At 36.7% G+C, this 24752-nt stretch overlaps 1 pseudogene; it reads right to left on the reverse strand.

The window, feature by feature from the left end:
- Positions 1 to 6895: 6895 nt before the first annotated feature.
- On the reverse strand, positions 6896 to 7509 carry LOC140528199 (large ribosomal subunit protein uL6-like; annotated as a pseudogene).
- Between the last annotated feature and the right edge of the window lie 17243 nt (positions 7510 to 24752).

Consider the following 24752-nt stretch of genomic DNA (forward strand, 5'->3'; position numbering starts at 1 on the left):
ATGAAAACCAAGGAAGACTCTTATCCACAAAACATCTGTAAGACTAGGGGTGGGAGTGGGGGTAAAAAGTGAGCAGTTATATTGCAAAGAATTTATTAGTATGCCAAGAAAGACTGTTCAGGCTGGTAGCAGCACATAATCATCCAGTCTTTGCTTGAATATTTGTAGTGAGGGGTAATCTCCTGTTTATTGATGTAGTTCATCCCATTATTACATAACCGTCTTTGAAACGCATTCATGCTAATATATTAAACGCAGATAATATCTTACTATTATTAAGAGTATCTGCAATTTAACAAATCAACAAGGACTTAATCCAAAGGAACTAAGTTAGAGCAATGAAATTTTTGTCAACATGGCAAAAATTGGAAGGGTCAAATGTTTTCAACATGTATCCAAAATAAGCCTTTCTAAAGATTATTTAACAAGTTCCTATAAATCCTAATATTTCTAAGGCATTGTTTTGGGATTAATTATATCATGGAATTTTAGGTTTGAAAGGAACCCTAGAAGCCATCTACTCCACTTCCTACATTTTGCAGATGGAATATGCCCAAAGATTAAGTGATTTGCCAAAGGTTATACAGGTACTAAGTCCAGAGCAGAAGATGAATCCAATTCTTCTGCCTCTAAATTGCTGGATGCTTTTTTTTATATCATTATGCTGCCTTTCAAGGTCAGATATACAGATATAGATATACACACATATATACGTATATATATACACACACATATCTACACACATACATAAATACATACACACATCATGCACACATATACATATGTACACATACACACATATGCACATATCATATACATACATGCATATACATATGTATATGTACACATATATACCACACACACACATATAGATAGATAGATAAATAGGTAGATAGATAGATAGATAGATAGATAGATAGATAGATAGAAGGATAGATAGATATTTCCAGTCCTCAAGGGAGTTACAATCTAGCATCCTTCCTGGTACCTGTGAAATCTTTAGTTCTTACTTACTATAACAAAATATAAAGCAGACCTTGAAAACTTATTAAGTAAGGGTAGAATTTCATGGAACACATTTTAGTAACTAGTTGATGAGATGAAGATTTTTGCTATTAAATATTATTTTTGTACTAGCTTTTTGGACTTTCTGGAGGAATTCCTAGAAAAAGGCAAGTTTTCCATTTGTTATATTTAATTTTTCTCTTATGAACATAACTACACACAGGAAAACCAAAATGCCTTTAAGTTTTGAGACATGTGCAAATAACATATCCTGTTGGAGGAGAAATTAAGAGGTCATAGAATTGAGAAGCGGAAAGAAATTTTGTAAACAAGTCTTTCAATACCCTCATTTAGTATATAGGAAGATGGTTAGAGGGGATTTGGGAAATCATTGATCAACGGAGTTGAAGAATGGGATATGAAATTCAAGAAAGCAAAGAAGGAGTAGGTAACAGATGGTAATATGATAACTAATCTATGCTCAATCCATTATGAAGTATGGAGATGGAATTAGAGAATACTTTGCATTGGTTTTCAAGAGAAAACTCCATCTATGTGCCCCAAGTATGTCCTTCACTACCAGTATATTCTACATATGTGACAATTCACAATCATAGAAATTAAGAGTTAGAAAAGACCATTAGACTGTGGGTTACCTTAAAGACAGAGACTATTTTTTGCCTTTTTGTATCCCCATCACTTAGCACACCTTCTGGCACATGATAGATGCTTAACAAATACTTATTGACTGATTGATATAAGTTGTAATCTAGTTCAACTCATATAGAAGAAGAACCATCAGTATAGTATACTCAATAAGTAATATTGCATTAATACTGGAAAGGATGTGACAATTGATTGACTACAGTTCCATTCACAATTTCCAGACCAACATTTCCTTCTCTGAGCTCATACTTCTCAATATATACTATATTTCTAAAGGTATGCACAGTGCATAGAATGCCTGAGGTTGATGGCAAGTCCTGGCATAAAGATTAACTCCAGTTGTTCTCCTTCCCCTTATGCAGAAAGACCAGTGGTAATATTTACCTCAGGATGTAACAGCATAGTAAGCCCAAATTCTATCATCCTTAAGCATATCCTGCTTTTAGAATGTGAGGTGCTCAAAAATAGTTACTATCACAATTTTGAATTTGTATATCTTGTATCCAGCACAGTGCCTGGCACACCGTATCAGATAAAAGTATGTTCACTCATCTATTAATTCATGCCTAAGCACTTGACCTTGAGAGTATCCTTTACTCAATAAATTTTATTCTCTATCAAGTGGAGAACTGATTCATGTTTAGAGCTCATACTTTAAACAGAATGCTGCTCAGTACCATGGTTGTGGAATGGGACTAGAAAAAGACCTGTCAAGTTTTGTTACAAATTGTCATCCCTCTAGAAATTTCTATAGCAGAAGGACAAAGAGGAAAATTAATATTGGAATTTGATAGCATCTTTCTCATTCCTATCATACATTCTTTTCTAAGACTTTCATGATTCTAGAGACTCTCTGGTTCTGTTCTTAATGAATTCACACTGTTTGTAATTACTGAAGGGATATCATCACTTTTAGTCCACCTAACTATTCTTAACATTTTTATGCTCATGATCAAGGATGGGGAACATGAGCTGGATTGATAGTAAGGGGAACAACTGTTGTATCTTTCTTCTACTTTCCTCTAAGCCTTAATTAGAATGTAATTTACGATTTTGATTGATAGAGGTCATAGTACTAAAATGAGATCTCTCTGAAAAGGCAAAAAAGTACACAGTTATTCATTGATAAACAATATTTATTTCAGATTTAATTTTGGCTTTATATAAGCCACATTCGAGAAAGAAAGGTGACCTTCCAAATTAGTAGTATAATCTGAATTTGAACCCAGAGCACATGGAATTGAATCTTAGCTCTGGTATTTCCTGCTTGAACTTGAGCAAATCCCTTGAACTTATCCCTTTCCCCAATTCACTGTCCCACCTCTACATTATAAAATGGACTAGAAGAGATGTCTTTAAGAAACCTTCCAGATCTCAGTCCTACTAAGCGTTACTTTGTCAAAGATGAGCCCATTTTCTCATCTGCAAAATGGGGATGATAATACCTGCTTTACTTATTGTAAGGACTTATTTGGAAGATCCAGTGATATACTCAATATAAAGCACTTTTATAAATCTTAAAAGTCTATATGCACACCCACTGTCATTATTGCCATCATTACCCTAAGACAGGAAGAGACTCCTCCCACAAATCTGAATTCTTCTCCCCGATTCCAGGCAGGTTTCCCCAAAAACCTTTGAGTCAGACTGGCTTCTGTACTCCTATAAGACCTCCAGGAAGACATCTAACCTAATTAGTAACTACAGAGAAGGGAGAAGTTGTATATTTTTCTTTCACAATGACAAATCTAAAAAAAAAACGTATATTCTGGGTATGAGAGAAATGATCTGTCACCATGAAAGTAAGTTTACCATTATTGTAAACAGTTATATTTTGAAATATTAATCCACCTAGAATTGAAGGTGATGTTTTCAAAGATGAGACAGCAAAGAAACTTAGTATTGCACTTCCACACAATATTATAGCATCAAATCATAAAAGATATAACTGTAAAATGGTTCTTGGAAAGGAACGCTGTATGCTGAGACATTGTTTGAAGAAAGCGGTGAATTACAGGCAGCTGCATCTCTCTTCAGAATATTGTACCAAAGAAGCCCCAAACTATGAGCAAACTGAACTAGGAGGAGCCTCTTTTTCATTTTAACTGTGCTTACTGTAACCATGATAAAAATAAGCAAGGAAACCTAACATGGTGAATGAAGTGCTACACCCAGAATAAGGAAGACATGGTTTCAGGTCCTGATTATGACACCTATTGGTGGTATGACCAAGAACAGGTAACTTTTCTGAATCTCAGGCACCACCTTAACCCTTGTTAACTAAACAATAGGGGACTGCTTGTGCTTTAGTGGAGAGAATTCTCATGCCCAACAAAATCACAGATCCTCAAGGTAGTGACATATTGGTGATGAAAATAATAGCATAGAATCAGAGAATTAGAAGGGATTTCATCTTTCACTCAACTGCCAAAGTGATTTCTCTAAAGCTCATGACATGGCAATCCCCTACTCAAAATACTTTAGTGGCTCCCTATTACCAAATACAAAGTCTCCTCTTAAACACTTAAAACTCTTTAAAACCTGGCTTGTTCCTACCTTTTCCAGTCTTACATCAAGTACCCTCTAAAAATACCCTCTAACTACACTGGCCTACTTTGTCCCACATAAAAATGTCACATTTTTAAGAATTTTGCAAAGGCAGTCTCTTATTTTTCCTTCTTTCCCTCTGCCTCTTAGTTTTCCTGACTTCCTTAAAGATTGAATTCATATCTCATCTTCTTTAGAAGGCCTTTCCTAGTTCCTCCAACTCCTTGTTCTTTCTTCTCTGAGATTATCTTGTATATACTTATATAAAAAACATGTGTATGATTGGGAGAGTGAGTAAATCAATCAGGCCATCTATCCTACTTAAATTAAGTGATAAGAAGCTCTGATACCTAAGAAGGTGAGAATAAGTCTTATCAACCAATAAATCAAAAACTTTGATTAGGTGTGAAATGCGCTTGAATAAAGTAAAGTAATATTGATAGGAAGAATATTTGGATTGATCTAGGAAATTTCTATAAAATAGCAGATTAAGTGCAAAACTGAGAGATGAGTAGAGGTGAATTTTGAGGGTCTGGTGATGGAGAGGAATGAATAGGGACATCCAGAGCTTAGTAAGAAAGAACCAACAACTAAAGATCAACCAATAAAATGAGAGAGAAAATAAAATTTCATCTTGGCAGAGAAGGGTGATATGTAGGAGGGCCATTGGCTGTACAAACACCTTAAAGCAGAAGACTCAGGATAAAGTAAATAGTTGTACTTCCTTAAGAACTGAGGAATTTTATAAGAAAAGGTACAATGTGATCAGATCTTAGGATCATGGAGCTGAAACTGGGAGAAATTCTATGGTCATCTAGGCCACCTTCCTCCTGTTACAGATAAGGAAGTCGAGGCTCAGAGACTTTGCCCAAGGTCATATAACTAGTACTTGGCTGAGCTTTTTTTGAACCTAGAACCTCTGACTCTAAATCCTGTCTTTCATACATTGTACTACATCGCTTCTCCATTATCCTTTGTCTCATGAAAATAGTCAGTATACTCTAGTGGGAAGAGTCAGGAAACTATTGCTGTAGCCCAGTCCTTCCTGTATGTATGAATATATATATATATACATATAAATATAAATACATACATATGTGTGTATACACACACACATATATACACACACACATCTGGTTCTACTTCTGATCCATCATGAGCTTGCTAGCTGTATAATCTCTGGTAATTCTCTTCTCTGAACTTTTGTTTTCTCATATGGAAAAGGAGAAAGTTGAATTAGATGACATCCAAGGATTCCTTTAATTTATTTGTTTCCATTAAACAGACTCAGTTAATGAGATTATTCAGTTAACTTGCATTTTAAAGTTCTTCACTTTTATTGCAAGAAAATCACAGGACAATACAATGATACAAGGGATTTATCTAAGAAATGAAATTTCTGAGACCATCCTTTACTTTCATCCTAATTGTCAATCCCCTCCATATTTATGTTTGTAGACTAGTACAAGTTCAGTGCCTAACATAGAACACTAATTGTAAGTGCAGTGATAGATGTACATAGAGCTTGGGAAGGGCATGCTAACATGACTGTCGTCTATTTCCCAGAGAGGGAATGGCAAAAGTCAACCATGAGGCTAACAGCAGAGTATTCACTTGGTCCCTGCTTTATTCATACCTGCACATACAATGGTGGTGATTAAAGACTCCCAAAGTGATTTTGCTCCCAGTAAGATATTTAATTAATGTTAGTTGTAATGGATTGATTTAAATCATGACCCTGAAGGATTGGGAATATCTTGAACAACAAAGGAAAATTATGTTCATTATGCACTGTGTACTCTTGAATGCAGTGACCTAAATGAATGTTTTCTGCAGAGAGGAGTTGGAAATAAAACATTCTTAGTTCATTAGAAGGCTCCATTTTCCAGAATACTCTACTTCTGCAGTTTTCTATCCTTAGGGATTAAATGGCTCACCCAAGATCACATATTCAATAAGTGTAAGAGGCAAGACTTTCTAACTTTAAGGCCAGATCTCTAATTATGATGCAGTGTGTTAAATCTATACAGGCAGAATATTATATGTGTAAATAACACATTAAATGGGACTAGAGCATTCAAGAGACCAACAATTACCGAACATCCTTTTATGAGTCCTGTAAAGTGAGGAAATATTACTATTCATTTAGTTTTACAAGCATTTCTCATCTGTCCTTCTACTGCTTTCTCCTACTCCAAGTGAACAATAAACAAATATAGAAAAGATAAGACTCTTATAATACGTACATGTAATCTAGTAAAACAAATCCCCAAATTCCCACAAATTCCCAAATTCCTTATAATATGTACATGTAATCTGATAAAACAAATTATGTCAAAAATGTATATCTTACTCTGAATTTGAATGCCATTACCTCTCTCTGGTAGATGTGTGACCTGTTTCATCTTCAGTCCTCTGGACCTGTGGTTTATCACCCTAATGATTAATGTTCTAAAATCTTTCAAAGTTATTATTCTTTATAATGTTATCATTGTGTAATTATTCTCCTAATTCTATTTTCTTTGCTTTCTATCTCTATCTTTGCTCTCTAGCTCTATCTCTATCTCTCTATCAGTTCTTAGGGGTATTTCCAGTTTCTTTGGAAACTTCATTTCATCACTTTTTTTTTTTTGACAAAAACTATTTCTATTTTGATATCTGAATAAGCGTTGACTCTTCAGGACACAGCCTTTGGCATCTTTCTCAACTTCTTCATCAGCTTGTTGCGTTGTGACTTTCTCAGAAACATAGATGCCATCCAAAAATTTTCTGATATCCTTGTTTTTGACTGTGGTAGCCTGTTGGATCAGGGAAGCTGAGTTTGAAACAAGTTCAATATCATTTCCTTCAAGAATTAACTCATCTTTTTGGGCTTGAGAAACAGCACAAGCAACACCTGGTCTCATGTGCACTCTTTGGATATATTTTTCACCCAAGAAATTTCTGATTTCAACAAGTGAGCCATTCTCTTGAATAACAATAGTGATGGGTAAGTGAGCATACACAGACCTCATCTTGTAATGAAAACCCAGGGTAACACCTTTGATCATGTTTTGTACATGACTACAGATTGTGTGCACAGTTGCAAGTTCTTTTCAATTTCCCCACCACTTGTTCACCCAGAGCCTTTTTTTCTTCTTTCCAAGGAGGCTGAGCTCAATATTGACATGGTTGAAAATCCCTACAGAGAATTCCTCTGGGCCCCTTCACAATAACTGTCTGACCCTTAAGTGAGATGTTAACATTTTCTGGGATATTGGTGGTCTAGTTGCTGAGAATGGTCTTCATTCTGGTGCTGGATGGGTCAAAGAGAGCCATTTCATCATTTCTTATGCTATAATATCAGTCCATTGTCTTCATATACCAGGGAGCAAAGGAAGGAAGGAAGCATACGTTTATATATATATATATAGACTACCATGTGACAGGTATTGTGCTAAGTGACTTATGGTCACATAGTTGGAAATGTTTAAGGTTGGATTTGAACTCAGATCTTCCTTACTCTAATCTCAGTTCTCTATCCAAAGTGCCACCCAGCTGCCTCATTTATATACCATAACATTTTAGCCATTCCAAAACTGGAGAGTAACCTAGTTTTAAGTTTTGTTGTGCTAGTAAGAAAATAATTGGTATAAATACTTTTGTACATGTTGTTCCTTTTCCATTCCTTGATCACTTTAGAATTGTAGGCCTAGTAGAGGTATCGCTGAGTCAAAGGGTATTCATACTTTGTTCCTAGTTCCAAATTGCTTTCCAGAATGGCCTGACCAATTCAGAGCTCTACCACAACAGTGAATTTGTTAATGTATCTGTTTTCCCATAGCTCTTCCAGTATCTGTTCTTTTGTTCCTTTTGACATCCTTGCCACTTTGATGGATATGAGGTGGAACCTCAGAGTCACTTTAATTTTCATTTCTCCAATTATGAGTGATTTTGAACATTTTTATATGGTTGTTGATAACTTGAATTCTTCCTTTGTGTAAGAAAAGTGAGATTCATGAGAAATTGCAAAGATACAGTTTTCAAATATGAATTCTTCTAAAGCAGGGTCTATTATTCATTTTATGTATGTGTATATATATATATATATGTGTGTGTGTGTGTGTGTGTGTGTGTGTGTGTATTTATATATAATAAGCCCTTAATAAGTGCTCATTGGATTCAGTTCAATTGAATATTCTCATAGATAATGTTATGCTCTCTGGCATTCATTCATCACATAGGTTTTATCAAAGCGCTGGCCAATGCCTTATTTTGTATAATTTTTAAAATTTTAATTTTAACTTAAATTTAATTTGTAATTTAAAAATTATATATTTTTTAAAAAAATTGCAGTTTAATTAACAAAACATAGTCAAAATATTAATACTTAAATGAGTTGATTAAAGTTTATCACCAAATAGATTTTTATGTAGTTTGATTTTATGGCTAATATAGCTTAAATAATTATGACCATAGTGGGAATAACCAACATTTTAAAGCAATTCTATCAAACCATATAGACATTAAAAATACCCAGAAGTTTGTTATGGTACTATGTATTAGTGTTATAAGATATATTGATTAACATGCATCATATGGAAACAGGATTTCATTTCCAGAAAGTAAAATATGTATACTTTCTTGAAGGAGCAGAAGAATCTGCAACAGAGAGAAGTTTTGGCTTTATTCTTGTTAACAAAGAACAAATTTTCCTTTGGGAAGCAATCATAATTTCAAAATCTTTTCTTCCTGCCAAATTATGGTCTAATCCGCTTGAGAGTTTATTATTTCTAAGTAAGCTTACATCTATATCTCTGGAATTTTACTGAATTGGTCTGGAGACCAATTGCCAATAACATAAAATCTTATCTCAGTAGGTGCCCATGGATTTCACTTGAATGAGTCCATAAGCAATTGGGGAAAGAGATGCAGAGTTGTAAGAATCCACCTAAAGAGAAAATATAAATTATAATTAGACTAATCATAGAAAGAAAAGTTAATGACATTACCAAGCAGTTTTGGATTCAATGGCTATTTAATTGATTGACTTCAAAGCTCAGGTTAAGTGAATAGCCACCAACAAGTTTCCAGATCATAGTTTGTTCCACTATTATTAATTTTTTAAGGCAGCTTCTGAACTCATTACTTTCACTTGAAATTCAGGGATACTGGTGATATTGAAGCATTATTTGAAATTGTGAATACTATTTTATCCAGATTGCCTATTTTTAGTTGCCATATACTCATGTTCATAGTGTAGGACATATGGTTTATGATCTATGGAAGTAGACAGTGATGGTTCTGATATTTGGAGGGTTACTATGTGTGGGGTTGTTAAGCCAGAAATGAACAGAGTCTAAACACATGATAACTGAAATTGTCTTACTTGCTGTTGGTTGGCTGGAACTGGGTAACAAATACTGTAGACTTTTATTTCTTACTTCCATATAATGAACAACTTACCACCTCCCACAAGAATCTGTCTTAGCTAAAACTTCAAAATAAAGAAGGTAAAGGAATTTGATGTGGCTTCAACATCAATAAATACATCAGATTACTAATAGTTATATGTGAACATTGTTTACCCTTCATTTTATTGTCCTTTAGATCTTTAGTCCTTGGTATGTGGGTGGTACGAAGGAAGTGAGGGGTTGGATTTATATTAAATCTTACATGTACTTCTGTTGATCTTTTGAAAAAGCAACAGCAAAAAATTGAAACTATTGAGGTGGTGGTATCCAGTATATCTATTTAATTCTTCACATCATAGGAAATGGCTGGTATAAGTCACAGATGCTACCAAATCTCCCCAAACTAGCTTAATAGAGTATCTCAGAACTTCCCTCTCATTGGCACTGTTTGATATTGCCAAACAACCCATTTAGTTTAAGTGTCAGTTAAGATTTCCTGGTACTTCAGACCTGATCTTCAACTAATTCATCATTAATAAATCTTAGTACTTTATGAAATGTTTCAATTAGGGGAATTGCAAAGACTCAAGAGGAAACTGAGGACCTGTCAAGAAACAGAACACCGTAGAAAAGAAAATGATAGAAAACCATCAAGGTTCATGGTTGGAGATGCCAAAGGGAGTTACTTATGTTCAGGGAGAAGGCCTTTTCTAAAGCCAGTATTTATTTATCACTGACTAGCACTGATATCCTTTCTAATACAGAGTGTTATAGTGTAAAGAACACAGGAGTGGGAGACAGAGTATCTGGGTTCTGGTCCCAGCTTTGGCATCAACTAACTATATTCATAGAAAACTCACCTAAAATTGTCCTACCTCATTTGTTAAAGGGTCCTTCCAGAGGTAACATTCTAGGTGAGCTGGGTTAAGTGGAAAGGGTGACAAACTTGGAATCAGGACACACAGATGTGAATCCAAGTCCTGACATATACTAGTATTATGATCATGGATAAGACACTTCACTTCTCTGAGGCTCAGTTTCCTCACCTGTTAAACGTAGGCAATAAAAACAATGCTACCTATTTCATAGGATGGTTGTGAAGAAAGAACCTTGTAAACCTCAAAATACTATTAAAATGACTTGTTTTATGACTCTGTGATTTAGAGATCTTTAAATTCTCACTCATTGCAGGAAAAGAGACAAACTCAATCATAATAAGAATCCCATAAAGGAATTAGCACTCAACCATTAAATACAAGTTGGTATTGACTAATGCACCTTTAGATCTAGATAACCCAACTTATTCCTTTTACAGATGAGGACACTAATGTCTAGAAATATTAAGCACTTTATGCATGGTTCTCAGTTTGTTTGTTGCAAAGTTCATCATCTGTATGCAAGTAATTTACTGATTGACAGAACAGACTAGGGAGAAGTGAGGAGGCTTCCTCTAGTTATACAATCAGTATATGTTGATGCACAACTGAAATTGTCTAAAATCATCTCATTCAAAACAATGAAACTCATTGATGCCCTTCACTCCCCCTTCAGTAAATATGCCTTACAAGTGTTATTCAAGTGATAGTCAGTGTTAAGCACTGGAAATACAGATACAAGCAAAAAAAAAAAGGCAGACTCTGCCCTCAAGGAACTTACATTATAGATGGGGAAGACAGCACATAAAAGTAACCTGAAAAGAAAATGGAAAGGGGAACCTGGACAGTGGAATGGTAGAGAAAGTACTGAGAGTGATGAGTAGATGAGATGGAAGCACACTGGGCCCAATTTGTAGAAAAGGTCATCTATACTATGAAACTTCTTTACTTGTTTCCATAGAGTTTCGAAGTTAAGCTTGGATTAGTTGCCTATAGGAATCTTCCTTTACTGTTTCATCAGGTAGTGCTCATACATGGTTTTTTCCTTTTTTTCCTTTAGTGTTCATCATCAAGATCAAGCCTGGAGTGTAGAAACATGCCTTTCTAACCATATTCATTAGGAGACATCAATTTCTTTTTCATGTTCAAGGAAAATGATAATGGGAAACGCTGAATGTGATAAGAGCATCTTTCCTTCTGCAACAACTCCACTCAGCAGAATTCATTCCACTCCATATTTACATTCAACATAAATAGATTTCTTTACCCCTTAGTCCAATTGTTTAATGTTATAAGGCAGGATTTATTAGACCCCTGCTCACAGCATATCAGTTTCATATGTATCTAGGAAGTATGAAATCGGAATCGGATGACATTAATAGATTTCTGGCTGCCTGATATTTCACCTCTCTTGTCAGCATGATATTTCATGGCATGCCACTTGAAGGAAAGTAAGAAATGACCATCTACTTGACATTCCCATTTTCCATCTCATGGTCCTTGGAACTAAATTAGTCTTTTTTTGGGGGGTGATAGGAGTGGGTAGAGGTGATAGACTCTGAATTGGAGTGGGCTTGAAGTGCCTACTTTAGCTTAAAGCAGTACAAGGAAGGTGGCTTGGTTCAGTGGAAGCAAGACTTTTGTTCTGGGATCAGAGGACTTGAGTTTGAATCCCAGTTCTGTCATATACCTTGGATATGATACCTTGGATACCTTGGTATGACCTTGGAGAAATGATTTATCTTCTCTGGCCCTTAAATTTATTAGTTATAATTGATTAATTAATCTATAAAATGAGGGTGTTGGTCTAGATGACTTCCAAGGTCTTTTCTAATTCTAGATGTATTATCTAGGTTATTTCTGGTCCAAAACCCCCTAAAAACCCCTTAGACATTCCAGTCCTCTTAAAGGCAGCCTCAGGCTTTCCCTGAGTATTTTACACTGCCCTGGACTCAACTAATTCAATGAATATTTTGATACCAATAATTTAACACAGCTTCTCAGTTGTTTTAGATTTGTCTGGTAAGAGCTAATGCCCTGATGTTAGGCCAGATTTGTTCTCGAGTGACTGGAGTTGGCCTGAATAAGAGGAAGGGGCAAATGGTTCATCACTTCTCTCTTATTTTATATTATGCTACATTTTTATTCTGACATGTGGTTTTCTTTTTGCTTGGTTTCTTTAGCTAAATAGTCTTATTACCATCTCTCTTATTATGTGAAAAATAAAATAATGTCACAACCACAAGTTAAAAAAGAAGACTCATGTAGAAATCTGCATTGTACAGAATAAATATAGCTTGAGACACCAGGTATGCACTGAATAAAAATGAATGGATTATTGAAGTGTGTGTGTGTGTGTTGCACCATTTACTGTAACTGAATGAATTTGAAGCATTTGTAGGTGCAATTTTGCAGTGAAGTCTGCCATGACCACTATTTCTAGTACTTCCTCAATTGCCATGGTATTAGAAGATTAGGAGTGATTGTCAGGATGCTGGTGGCTGGAGCTCTGTTGCCATTGACTTGACTTGCATCCTTTGGTTGATGACTAAATAGAATGCCTTTGATGCCCATTTAAGCTCTATGAGTTTTGAGTGGATGCATACCCACAGAGTAGCTTGAACCTTTTCTGAGGCTCCATTCTGAGATTTGTTCTTTCAAATGCAACAGGTATACTTTTAGTGACTTCCCACATAGCTTGGGTAACAAAGGAATCCTCTTCTAATAGATTGATAGAATAGAATCTAATAGATTCCAACAATTAGAGTTGTCAGATGATTAAAAGACAGAGATGTAAGACTAGAGGTCAGTAAAGTGGTTAGGATTAGATAAATAGATCTGAGCATTATCTCCATAGAGACAACAGTGGAACCCATAGTTGCTCATGATGTCAACAACTGAAGTAGCATATAGGAAGAAGGGAAGGGAGCACAGGACAGAGAATTGGGATCTACCCATAGTTTGTGGGTACAACCTGGCTGAAGACCCAGCAAATGAGACTAAGAAAGGATAACTAAGAATGACTATGGTCAAACAGGAGAAGAAACAAGGTAGAGCACTATTAGGAAAACTGGAGAGAAGAGAGTTTCAAGACAAAGGAGATGATCAACAGTGTCAAAATCTACAGAGAGGTCAAGAAGGATGAGGACTGAGAAAAGACCATTGACTTTGTTCATTAAGAAATCACTGGTGGCTTTGGAGAGGGTAGTTTAGGTTGAATAATGAATGAGGTCAGAAGCCAGACTGTGAACATTGATCAATCGTTACTAAAGCCCCAATTCCTCTTTCCTATCTTACATAGGTTTTTCCTCTCTTTGCTCTTCCCCGTAGACTCACAGAACCTCAGAGTTGGAAGAGACTTGTGAGGTCTTTTAATGGGATCACTATCTGGATTCTCTCAACATCTCCTTCCTTTCCCTGTGGGCCAGTGTCTTTTCCTCTTCCCTTCTTCCTCTCCTCCGCCCTCCCACTATTCTCACACAGCCATCAGCCTTTGATGCTCCCCTTCTGCTTAAAAAAAAAATCTTAATTCAGCAGTCATTAGTCTGTTCCTGTCTGGATCATCCCCGGGTACCCTTTACTGTTCATTTGCATAAAAGCTTCCATTCGCTTCCCTCATAATTGGGATCCTTCTCCCATGGTGTGATCACAAGGGAGGTTTCTCATTTTTATCCCTGACTGCATAGAGGAGGTTCTTTCAGCTTTAGCTGAGAAAAGGTCTTACTCCAACTCTGCCAATCTGCATATTTCTAATCCTTGCTGTATTATATTTGCATTCTATTGAAATAAAGGACTGGTATGAGATTAAAATGAAGAATTAGAAGAGAACCCCAGGGAAGTTCATTTAATAGTTGTTCACATCAGAAATAGCATTATCCTAGATATGGGAGTTTCTCAGGGGCTAGACAGACTGGCAGATGTAGTAGGACCCACCACTGAAGTTCAGTGGCTTTGAATGCAATACCAGTAAAAACACATTTCCTTTAGCCAGCCACTATGCAATACATCTATGATGAGTATTAAATGATGTATAACATTTGCTTGTGATATATATTCATGTTTCAAGATCACTGAAGCTGTAACTAAACTACAAAGGACTTTTCTGCAGGGAAATATTAACTCCACATGCACAGACACTTCTTGTGATTTCTGCTTGTCCTACAAAGAGAAACAATCAGTGTGTTTTTCCTTCAGTTAAAATGTCAACATTTTTGTGATGTCATTTTATCTTAAGCTTAGGTGTCATTGTTTCACAAAGTTTAGATCAAGCAGTAACTCAGTTGAGGATTAAATGGAAAATGTTATCCTGCAGTTACCGTTATGGATTATTGACTTTCGTTTGTAATTTTTGTTTTGTTTTGTCTTGAGTCTGTACTCAGCAACTTCAAACTTGGTTTTTAGGGATTTGCACTTTACAATACTTATTGTGTGTGTCTGTGTATGTGGGGAGGCAGCAATGAGAGATTTTATCTCACAATCCCTGGGATCATGATTATTTGTGTAATAAAGTCTCAGATTGATGTCTCCAAGAAGACTATGCTTGATCTGTAATGGAGAGATGTTTTCCAGAGCAGAGAGGTTAAAAGGAACTTGGAGATTAAAGAGTAGAAACGTGAGACTGACCTGGGAGGATTTAGAGAAGATGATCAGAGGTGATGCCGAGGCAATAGGGTGGGAGGAGAGCAAATAATGGAGGCATATCCATGCATCCATGTTGACCCTGCTGGAATATTCTTCCCAGAAGGCCACATGGAGAAGTACCAACACGTACTGCTTTAAGCTCCCCAGACATCTGGATTAAGTGGAATGAGAAGTAACTAAGAAAGTTTCTGCTATAAGGTCTGTTCTACAATATCCATATTGTGAGCCGACTGACTGTACCTTGCCCTTGATAGGGGTTTACATGACAGGCAAATGAGTCAGTGAGGGACAGATTAGAGTCCTCTATTTGAATGGGGAAGCTACATGGTCTGGGTGCCCAAGAATGTTGCTATCTAATTTTATATCTTTAATAGACTTTTCTTTCCTTTTTCAACTAAGCCTTTTTTCCTCCTTGAAATGATGTGTCTTCTGGGTTGGTTTGATGAGATGGAATGGAAACAAGAGTTCAGAGATGTGAATTTGAATAGGTGGTAGACCCTAACAGAACCATAAATCATGAGAATAGTCAAAAGGAATGACATATGAAAATGGAATTAGCAGACTTGATTAACTTGAAAAACGAGTCATCTCAATTTAATCTGGTGTGTCAGAACAATGCAATGGGTTTTACATACTTTACTCTTTATCTGTAGCAGTAAGTTTTGGACCACTCTCTGCAGCATTGGGGATAAGGAGGTCTCTGCGTGAGTCTGAGAAGTTTTAAAAGGAAAAAATGAAAAGACTTGATCAGTTTCTCCTACTCATTTTAATTCCTGCATCTGGAGGAAAATGCCTCTCTAAATGATCGATTATATGATAACCTAGCTTCTTCACTAGAGGAGAGAAAAGGCAAAAGCCCCTACCTACAGGACTTACATCTCCAAAAGATACTTATTAGGGTATATTCTTTTCAGCCAGCTGGAGTGAAGTGAGGGTAGATAAGATGATGTGATCCTACAAATATCTATCTATATTGAGGTGAGAGTAAGACAATTCCTCAGTTTTCCTTTTTGTACAGGAATCATTATATGTGTGATGTGTTAGAGATGCTCCCACCTTTTCAAGGCTTACAAGATGATGATTGTTAAAGAGCAAGGTGTAATTTATTATTTTCCCCTTTAAATGAGAGTAAGTTTCCTCACTAAAAACTGCCTCAAATTTATAATAGAGACTGGAAAATGTAAGTGAGGCTATAAAAGTAAGTTTGAGAGGTGAAAGTAAGTTTCTTCACTCACAATTTGGTAGCAAGTAGGTTACAGAGTATCTTATCTATGAGCTCAGGTACTATGGAGCTGTTTGGGCCCAGATGAGTGCTTATCTATGAAGTTATAATCAGAGAAATAGAGAGAGTCCTTGATCAGTTTAAGAGGTGAAAGAAAAAGAAAGTAATTAATAATTAAGGCAACATAAGTCAAAGGAATAGTAGACATATTAATATAAGATGAACATAGTTCTTCCTTGGAAATTCTGCATCTTAAATTTATTGGCCAGGGCCAAGAGCTTGGTTATATATTGTTCTCTCAAGTAGGGGTTAGAGATCTAATAAGGGTACTTATACCTTTTTTCCTTGGGATTCTACAAATAAACACTAAGATGCTATTAGGGAGAGACTGTATTGAATAAAATTATAATGCTCAGGGACTGTAATGAGAAAAGCCAGGTCTAAATTATTGCTACTTATAAATGTGAGTTTGCATGTGTATATTCCATAGTAATGAAATAAATGTTGATTTATTTTCATTCCCCAGAGGAAAGATAGTACTTGCAGTTATAAAATTTTAAGAAGGAAACATATTCTCATGTATTGAATATGAAATAAAGATATCTTATATATATACATATATCCTCATTATATAATAATAATAATAATAAGAATCGTAGAAACCAGAAATCAGGTGATATGAAATGAATTGTTGCAATTGTTGTTTAAGGGGACCTATGACAGAAGAGAGAAAATGACTTTCCTATAAAACTATTTTCACTCTCGACCCTGTAGGGTGAGTCACTTGCATGAATTTTGTGCTAATATGAAGCCAGGAAGGGTTGCTCAGTTCATGTGTGTGTGTCAGTACATGTGTGTGTGTATGTATGTATGTATGCATGTGTAGTTATTTGTGACTTTTATCTGGAATGAATGTGATTATCTGCAAATGCTCTGATGTACTTGTATATAATTACATTTTCAGTCTCAATTCCAAAAAAGGTCAATTAAACATTTGTTAAACACTTATATATGAAGCATTGTGCTATGTGCTGGGGGAGAAGAAAAACAGCAAAATCTTGGCCTACGTCAACGTTTTTAAGAAGCTTACATAACAGCTGAAGCTTTGAAAAGCACTTTATGGAGAGATACAGGGTATCTGGAGATTCAGTGCACTTTAATCTTCACTGAGACTTTTCAGACACCCTGTGAATTTGAATATCATCTTTCAAATAAGTCTCTTTCTCTCTTCTGACACTGCCACCCCTCTAGTTCAGGGTCTCATTGCCTCATGCCTGGACTACTGCACATCTACTTTTGGGTCTACCTTCCTCAAGTCTCTCTCTTCACCAATAGATGGTCCATTCAGCCACCAGAATGACTTTTCTAAAGTGCGGGTCTGCACGTCACCCTAACCCTTTTCAATAAACTTCAGGGTCTCCCTATGGCATTTGGGTCAGTTATAAAATATGCTGTTTGGTATTCAAAGATGTTCACAATCTAGCCTCTTCCTACCCTTCCAGTCTTCTTTTCCCCAACACGTACTCTTTGATCAGTGACACTGGTCTGCTGTCTGTTCAACAAATAAGACACTCCATCTCGTAGTTGCAAGCATTTTCTCCAGTTGTTCTGCACCCCTGGAGCATTCTCCCTTCTCAACTCTGACTGCTCTCTGGCTTCTTTGTAGTCCCAACTAACATCCCGTCTTCTATGGGAAACTTTACCTAACCCTTCTTAAATCCAGTGCTTCTCCTCTGCTAATTGTTTTCTACATAATCTGAATATAGCTTGATATATATATATATATACATATGCTTACATACATAGATTTGTTTGTACATTGTTTCCCCCCTTGGTTTTTAAAGTCCTTGAGGGCAAGGACTATCTTTTGCTTTTTTTTTTTTTTTGGCATCCCTAGAGCTTAGTGCAGTGCCTGGCACAAGAGTAAGCACTTAAAAGTATTTATTGATTGATAAACTGACATGAAAACAAACTTGTGATATAGGGACTTACATGTGTTACTAATCTTATTTTACTGGGGAAAAAAAATTGACGTTCAGAGGAGTTAAAGTACTTCTCCATGATAACAAATTTAGAATATGACAGAGGCAGGACTCAAACCAGTCCTTCTTGATGCCTAGTCTGGCACTCTGTTCACTATATACCACAATTCCTTTTAACTAATCTGTCATTCTACTATGGAGATAAATACACACACACACACTTAACATATATATATGTTTTTGTGTGTATGTATGTATACATAAGTATGTATGTATGTAAGAAAGGTACATATTATGCAAACACACTATTGCATTGATTTAAATGAAGTCCAAACTATGTTACTTCCTTAATGGATTGTTCAATGAGGTTGGATAATGGTGCTGCCAGATCCAAGATCACACTTCCCATACTTGTCTGGACCAGAAAATGTTCCATGAGTATAGATTCTTTTTTTTTAATAGTATATTTATCTTTTCAATTATATGTAGGGAAAATTTTAAGATTCCTTTTTTTAACAAAATTTTCAGTTCCAAACATTTGTCCCTCCTTCCCTTTCTTCTTCCTGAAACAGTAAGCAATTTGATATAGGTTATATACATACAATTATATTAAGCATATTTCCCTATTAGTCATATTGTGGAAGAAGAAACAAACCAAAAGAAAAAAATAAAGTGAAAATAATGTAATTTGACCTGCATTCAGAGTCCATGCATTCTTTCCCTACATGTGAATAGCATTTTCCATCGTGAGACCTTTGGAATTGTCTTCAATCATTGCATTGCTGAGAAGAGCTAAGTCTGAACAGTACTATTATCGAACAGTACTATGCACAATGTTCTCCTAGTTCTGCTCTTTTCACTCTGTATCAGTTTTTGTAAGTCTTTCCAGGTATTTCTGAAATCTGCATGGCCACAGATTCTAGTGTCTTTCTCTTAAATGTGGACCATTGGCACACTGGTAACAATTGGTTCTCTGAAAAACAAAAAAGTACACATAGCATACTTTTTCATTTAATCTGCATCATTAATTTTTTCCATCACAAGTCTAGACAATGAACAAAATGATAAATCAAATCCTGATTTGTATTCCTTTTTATTTTCTAAGGTGTAAATGCATACACTGAAAACTTAACAACTTTCCATGAACCAGTGTGGTTTGGCTCCTGAACACCCCTGGCCCTTGTTCCCATTTTCGGGAGTCTGGGTTATGATGGAAAGCTCATTGGATGTGAAGTTAGAAAATTGGAGTTACACGTGGACAAGTTGCTGTCTCTGTCTGCACCTCGGTTTCCTCATCTATAAGATGAAAACTTGAATGATTTCTATACTTCTATGATTCTGTAAGGAAGATAAGATCAGACAATGCAGACAGATCTACATAAACCCATCACTGATACTGGAAAAAGAACATTTATGGACAGTGGGACAGCTATAATCAATTTTTTCTTTTACAAATAGTAAAATAGCTGGTACTTATTTGACTTGAAAATTGTTGTTTCAAGGGTACAAAAAGAAAAAAAAAAGATGCTTACAGCTCTTTGATTTTTAAGCTAAAGCAATAGTTGGCATTAAGAAAATCTTTCCATGCCAATTTTTTTTTCTAACTTCTCTGGAAGAAAAGCTCAACTTGGGGGCAAAGAAGACTTCCTCTTATGTTTAGTAAATCTCTTAAATACATAACTAAAAAGGGCAGCATTCCAAGATTTATTTTGTGTTTCTTTTAAAGCATAAGAAACACTGCTTCCTGTTGGAATAAAGCTGGTTTCATGCCCATTTAAGCTTATCTCATAACAGTACTCTGCCTTCAAAGGGAGATCTGTGCAGAGATCAGTTCTGTGAGACCCAGAGGAAGACTAAGGGGTCTTTCAACATAAAAACAAAACAAATTAAATCAAAAGGTCTGATGCCTTATAGGTCATATACTATTAAAAACTGTTCCCACTGTAACAAACTCAATCTTGGTGTTGGAGTGATATGTACAGCCTGTGGTGAGAGCAGGGGTTTGGGAATCAGAAGTTTTTGAATTCTCTTACTACTGTTGCTTTTCCATAAAAGAATTCAAATAAAAATAAAAGGAGCTAAAATTTTTCATTTTAATCTACCACTTAGGCCAAAGTTTTCATTTTCCTCTTTAGGCAGTATAGTATGGTGGCTTGGGTTCTGGACTTGGAGTCAGTAAACTTGGCTTTTCAAATTGTACCTGTGACTACTTACTAGATATGTGACTGTGATTGGTCAATTCATCTCTTTGAATCTCAGTTCTATTAATTAAAAAATAAGAACAATAATATCTGGCAATGGCTCTCCCTACTCTTTCTCTAGTTACTGATTCGTTTTGCATTTTTTCCTACTTTTATATAAATAGGTCCCCATATCTGGTGGTCTCTTGGTGCTGAGTCAAGCTAGCAACCCACAGCATTGTAGTCTGCTCATCTGTTACAGCGAAAAGGTAACCTTGGCTGTTTTGGATTTTTTTTTAAGGAAAGCATCCAGTACATTCCTTCTGTTTATTTTCTTTTCAGTTATTACTTTCTTAATTTCTTTCCCTACTTTCCTGTATACTTCATCATCCCCTATTCCCCACCTTCCACCAATATCCTATCTAATTTTTGTTTAGATAGTAAAAAGGGAGATAAATCATCATCTCCTGACTTCCCAAAGGGAATAAAATGTTCCCAGTTCATGATACCATGGTTGAACTCTATTCTCTTTTGCCTTATTAGATTTAAGTAACAAAAAAAATCATGTCTATTGAGACAAGCTTCCATCTCTAAAAAATTTTGAGTTGTTTTCATTTCTGTTGAATCCAGGGTCCATATCGTACTTGTAACTTTGAAAATAAACTTGGAATTATCTAAGTAGCTTAATTTAATTATCTGGGCTTACCACATGGAAAAGAAATCAGGCATTTACAGTGGGTACTTTTAGAATCTAGGATCTTGACAACTATCGAGCCAATCAAAAATCTTCAGCATTCTAACTGATAGTAAGAAAAAAAAAATGAACTAGTAAGCACCATAAAGGTGATTATGATGACAAACATTTATATGACACTTTAAGGTTTTCATTTATCCTTACAATAACAAAGAGATGTAGGTGCTATTCATATGCTTGTGTTAAAGATAAGGAAACTGAGTTAGACAAAAGTTAAGTGACTGCCCAGAGTCATAGAACTAGTAAGAGTCTGAGGTTACATTTGAAGTCAGGGCTTCATTTCTGCTCCAGTAGTCTATAGCTCCTTTCCTGGGGAGGAGATGGGGGTGGAAACAAAAGATAAAATATAACAAATATAAAAAATCAGACTCTAGGCTTTATTTATATAGTCTTTTAAGATATGCAGAGCATTTTCCTAATAATCATATTGTAAAATAGTCAATACAATTATTATTACTCTTATTTTTCAGATGAAGAAATATAATCAAAGAATCTGAGAACTGAAATGGACCTCAATAACAGTCTAATGCTAAAAATATTAAAATTAAAGAATGATAAAACTAAAATGACAATTTTTTTGAAAAACAAAAATTTTTAAAAATAACAACCTAATCCAACCCATACGCTAAAAGAAATGTTCACTATAAACATACCAAACAAGTGACCTACCAGCATCTGTCTAAAACCTCTCAGGAGAGCCCTCCCAGCACCTCTTGAGAAAACCCATTTCATATAGGAATAGCTTTCCTTGTTAGGATACCTTTCTGCAATGGGAGGAGGGGAGTTCTGCCCTATGGGGACAAGTTAACTAATGTAATTCCTCCTCCATATGATGGCTCTTCAAATACCTGAAGAGAATTATCCTTCCCACCCCTCTACCCCTTCCTTACTTCTTTTCTTCACACTACAGCTATCCCTTTCCTTTAACCTATCACCATATGGCATGGACCCCAGGTTCTTCATTATCCTAATCAACCTTCTCTGAACACTCTCCAATTTATTAATGTCTTTCTTAGACCAAAGTGTCCAGAACTGAACACCATACTCCAGATGGGCTCTGACAAGAGCAGAGGACAGTGAGACCATCACGTCCCTATTACTGGAAGCTATGCCCTTCTTCTAGCAGTCCAGGATCAAATTAATTTTTTGGACTCCCCCATCTCTGGCTGACTGACTCATATTGAGCATACTAAACCCCTCAATCATTTTTCAGAAGAGCTGCTGACCGTCTCTACCCTCTCCCCTTGCTATACTTGGGAAGTTGGGTTTTTTCTACCTTCAAGACCACATTCATCTGTATCTCTCCCAGTTTTGACCATTTGCAAATTTGATTTTCATACCATTGATGTGTTTATCCAAGTCATTGGATATCCTCAAGTGACAAAAACATTAGCCTTTAAAAAAATGGGAGTAAAAGGGCTCTGATTTGTTATTTCCTGTGTCTGAAGGGAATAGGGAGATCATTTCCATTATTATAAGGGTAGGTTCCTTTCTGAACTATTAAAAAAAGTCATCATTTATTTTATTAGTCATAGTTTTCATTCAAGAAGTGAAACACATAAACTAATGTGCAAAGTGATGGAGAAACAAAGATAAATTTATAAATAATCCTTGCCTTCAAACTTACATTCTACTGGAAGGAATGGAGCGGGGTCCCACTCCCTGTCTCAACTTCCCCTTCTAATTCATACCAAATAGATACCTCTAAAATATAGATTTGGGGCGGAGCCAAGATGGCGGAGTAGAAAGACGCACATACACATAGCTCTGAACCCACAACCCATAGAATGGCTACAGGGAAGTAACTCACGGCGAATTCCGCACCCAGAGGCCACGGAACATTGGAGCGAGGGAGATTTCTGTTCCAGAGAGACCTGCAAACCTCTCGCGGGGGGGTCCTTCGCGCTGCAGACTGGGCGCCGGGACTGGGAGCTGAGTGCAGCCCTGCCGCGGCCGCGGCACCGAGAGGAAAAGATCCGAGCAGGCTTCACAGACAGGATCTCCAGCGGCCACGCGGGTCCCTCCACCCACAGAGGGATCTGCAAACCTCTCGCAAAAGGTCCATCGCGCTGCAGACACAAAGCCCAGCCCAGACCTGCTGCGGCCACTGCTGCGGCACCGAGAGAAACAGATCCGAGCAGGCTTCAGGGACGGGATCTCCAGCGGCCGCACAAGTCCCTCCACCCACAGGTGACAGGGGTGGGTGAGAGAGTCTCTTTGGCGGGTCGAGAGGGGAGTGGGGTGCCCCCATAATTCAGGCCCCCCCCCGGGAGGTAGAAGCTGAGAGGTGGCTGCAGACAGGGGCTCCCCAAGCGGGTGGGAGCCTGAATCCATTGCAGAAGGTCTGTGCATAAACCCCCTGAGGGAACTGAGCCTGAGAGGTGGCCCTGCCCCAACCTCAGCACCAGAACATAATCTCATACTGAATAGCAGCCCTGCCCCCGCCAAAAGCCCTGAGGCGGGAAGCAGCATTTGAATCTCAGACCACAAACACGGGCTGGGAGGATCAGGAGGTGAGGTGGGTGTGAGGAAAATATTCAGAGGTCAAGTCACTGGCTGGGAAAATGCCCAGAAAAGGGAAAAGAAATAAGACTATAGAAGGTTACTTTCTTGGCGAACAGGCATTTCCTCCCTTCCTTTCTGATGAGGAAGAACAATGCTTACCATCAGGCAAAGACACAGAAATCAAGGCTTCTGTGTCCCAGCCCACCCAATGGGCTCAGGCCATGGAAGAGCTCAAAAAGAATTTTGAAAATCAAGTTAGAGAGGTGGAGGAAAAGCTGGGAAGAGAAATGAGAGACATGAAGTCAAAGCATGAACAGCAGATCAGCTCCCTGCTAAGGGAGACCCAAAAAAATGTTGAAGAAATTAACACCTTGAAAACTAGCCTAACTCAATTGGCAAAAGAGGTTCAAAAAGCCAATGAGGAGAAGAATGCTTTCAAAAGCAGAATTAGCCAAATGGAAAAGGAGATTCAAAAGCTCACTGAAGAAAATAGTTCTTTCAAAATTAGAATGGCACAGATGGAGGCTAATGACTTTATGCAAAACCAAGAAATCACAGAACAAAGAGAGAAGAATGGAAAAATGGAAGATAATGTGAAATATCTCATTGGAAAAACAACAGACCTGGAAAATAGATCCAGGAGAGACAATTTAAAAATTATGGGACTACCTGAAAGCCATGATCAAAAGAAGAGCCTAGACATCATCTTTCATGAAATTATCAAGGAAAACTGCCCTGAGATTCTAGAACCAGAGGGCAAAATAAATATTCAAGGAATCCACAGAACACCGCCTGAAAGAGATCCAAAAAGAGAAACTCCTAGGAACATTGTGGCCAAATTCCAGAGTTCCCAGGTCAAGGAGAAAATACTGCAGGCAGCTAGAAAGAAACAATTCAAGTATTGTGGAAATACAATCAGAATAACACAAGATCTAGCAGCCTCTACTTTAAGGGATCGAAGGGCATGGAACAGTATATTCCA

Source organism: Notamacropus eugenii, chromosome 1, assembly GCF_028372415.1.
Source record: "Notamacropus eugenii isolate mMacEug1 chromosome 1, mMacEug1.pri_v2, whole genome shotgun sequence".
NCBI classification, from domain to species: domain Eukaryota; kingdom Metazoa; phylum Chordata; class Mammalia; order Diprotodontia; family Macropodidae; genus Notamacropus; species Notamacropus eugenii.